Here is a 2,599-nt window from a genome sequence, read left to right on the forward strand (position 1 = left end):
CATTGCTGAATGTTAAAAACTATGATTATTTACTCCATTTTACAGACGAAGACTGCAAGACCCAGAAAAGTTCTGCAAGTTGTCGAGTAGTGTAGAGCCCTTATGCCGTTTCATCCGTGCTCGAGCCTATGTCTTGGCCGGTGTGCCTTCTTTCTGTTTCTCATCTCACCAGACAGAGCATCCATGCCTGGTCAGAACTACAGCACCACGTCCAAGTTTATTCTCTTTGGCTTCTCAGCCTTCCCCCAGGAACTCCTCCCTGCCTCTTCCTGCTGTACCTCCTGATGTACCTGTTCACATTGCTGGGGAACCTGGTCGTCATGGCTACAGTCTGCACTGCACAGACTCCACAGGCCCATGGACCTCTTCCTGTGGACCCTCTCCATCTCTGAGATTCTGTTCCCGGTCAGCGTCACTCCCTGCATGCTGGCCGACCTGATCTCCACCCACCGCTCCATCACCTTTGTGGCCTGCACCAACCAGATGTTCTTCTCCTTCATGTTCGGCTTCACCCACTCCTTTCTGCTCATGGTCACAGGCTACGACTGCTACGTGGCCATCTGCCACCCCCTGCACTACCACGTGCTCATGAGCCCCCATGGCTGTGCCCATCTTGTGGCCTGGACCTGGGCTGGTGGCTCAGTCATGGGGATCATGGTGACATCAATAGTTTTCCATCTCACCTTCTGCAGGTCGAATGGGATCCACCATCTTGCCTGCCATGTGCTTAGCCTCTTGAAGTTGGCCTGTGGGGACAAGACATCCTCTGTCATCATGGGTGTGATGCTGGTGCATGTCACAGCCCTGATAGGCTGTTTATTCCTCTGCATCCTCTCCTATGTCTTCATCGTGGCTGCCACCCTGAGGATCCCCTCTGCTGAGAGCCGGCATGGGATGTTCCCCCACATGTGCCTCCCACCTCACTGTGGTGGTCGTGCACTATGGCTTTGCCTCCATTATCTACCTCAAGCCCAAGGGTCCCCACTCTATGTACAGTGACACCCTGATGGCCACCACCTGCACGGTCTTCACCGCCTTCCTTAACCCAATCATGTTCAGCCTAAGGAACAGGAGCTGAAGAATGCCACCAGTGAAAGCTTCCACGGAATATCTGTGTCCTAGTCTCCCAATTACCAGTTAGGTGGCGGTGAAATGTGACAGGAGGGCTGGGGATCACAGTGTCCGTCTCCGTAGGACTGCTGTAAGGATGCAGGTATGTGAAACACCCATGTCAATGGGTGTCCAATGCATACTAGCTATTGGTCCCCTCTTCCTGCTTAGGCTCAAGCGATCATAACCCTTGTTTGTGACTCATTGTGACGAACTTCATCTCATTACCTGTGCCTATAAAGGTGTTTTCTGTCTATGGGCAGCTGGGGATCATCTCATGGATGTGTCTGGGCGCTTATGCACAGGATTCTTCTTGCATGGGGAAGCAAAGAAAGATTTTACTTTCCCCTAATATAAGAAAAAGCAAGAATGGCATAATGATAATAATAAATGCCACTAACGGTTGCATTTTTTCTACGTTTCAGGCACTATGACCACTGTGTAATAAATATTATCCTTTTAATTAGAAGAAATGTACAAAGAAAAATAAACTATTTGTCTCAGAGAAAAATGGTTTAATATTTATAATTCCTCTCACTGTCTTTGGGAGGGATATCTCCTAAGTGTGTGTATGGGGAGCATCACACGTTGAGTTGAGTGAAGAATGTCAGAATACAAGTGGGGAGAGAGAGAGAGAGAGAGAGAGAGAGAGAGAGAGAGAGAGAGAGAGGAGCAGGTGTAAAGGTGTAAGCTAGTGGGAAGAGAGTTCTTTAAATTTTTGATCTGTATGAGAAATGGAATAAAAAAGAATTTGGGGCATAATCTTCTGAAAGGGAGGGAAGAGGAGGAGGAGGGTGGTGGCTGGGCTTTTGTGGAGGAGGGAGGGGAAGACAAGGAAGAGGGAGGGATGGAGGCAAGGATGTTGGCTCAGGCACCTGGAGACTGCGAAGGGGAAACATCATGGGGCCCTTAGTGGTGACAGCTGCAGGAGGTCCACTACTGCTGAGCTGGCTGTTGGTTTCTTCAGGGTCAAAGCCTCTAGGGTCCTCCGTGTTCAACCCCCCAGGGTCTGCAGTGGTGAACACTGCTGGTCCTTGGCGCACTGTGAGGTGGGGGGTGCACCGCAGCCTGGAGTCCTACTAGGTGCTCAGCAGAGAAGTTTGCTGGAGGCCTGTGCCCAGTAGGTCCCTCACCACCAGGTAGCTCACACCGCGTGGCTGACACGGACAACCCCTGTCTCTCTTCTTTGCTCCCCACTGTCTGCAGACAGCTCAGCTGTGCTGGTTCCCACAGCAACCTCAGCAGGATGAAATGGAAGCTAGTCATTGCAGTAGTGCCCCAAAGCCTAGGGATGCCGGTTGGTCACCTGGCTCTCCTGTGCCCTGCAAGGGCACTCTTGGGCCAGGGACGTCCCTCTGTTGCTGGGCAGGGCTGACCTGGCCTTGGGGTGCTGTAGCCCAGATGAAGCTTCCTCCTCCCCTTTTTGTTTACGTCTTCCACAGCGTTGAACCTTCTTAAGTGGACTCCGGAGCTCTTCCAGAGTTCGTTT

General features: G+C 51.6%; 1 pseudogene; it reads left to right on the forward strand.

Moving 5' to 3' along the window:
* Positions 1-183: 183 nt before the first annotated feature.
* LOC105810110 lies at positions 184-1,078 on the forward strand (annotated as a pseudogene).
* The last annotated feature ends 1,521 nt before the right edge of the window (positions 1,079-2,599 follow it).

The sequence above is a fragment of the Propithecus coquereli genome, unplaced genomic scaffold (genome assembly GCF_000956105.1).
Source record: "Propithecus coquereli isolate 6110/MARCELLA unplaced genomic scaffold, Pcoq_1.0 Scaffold1021, whole genome shotgun sequence".
NCBI lineage: Eukaryota > Metazoa > Chordata > Mammalia > Primates > Indriidae > Propithecus > Propithecus coquereli.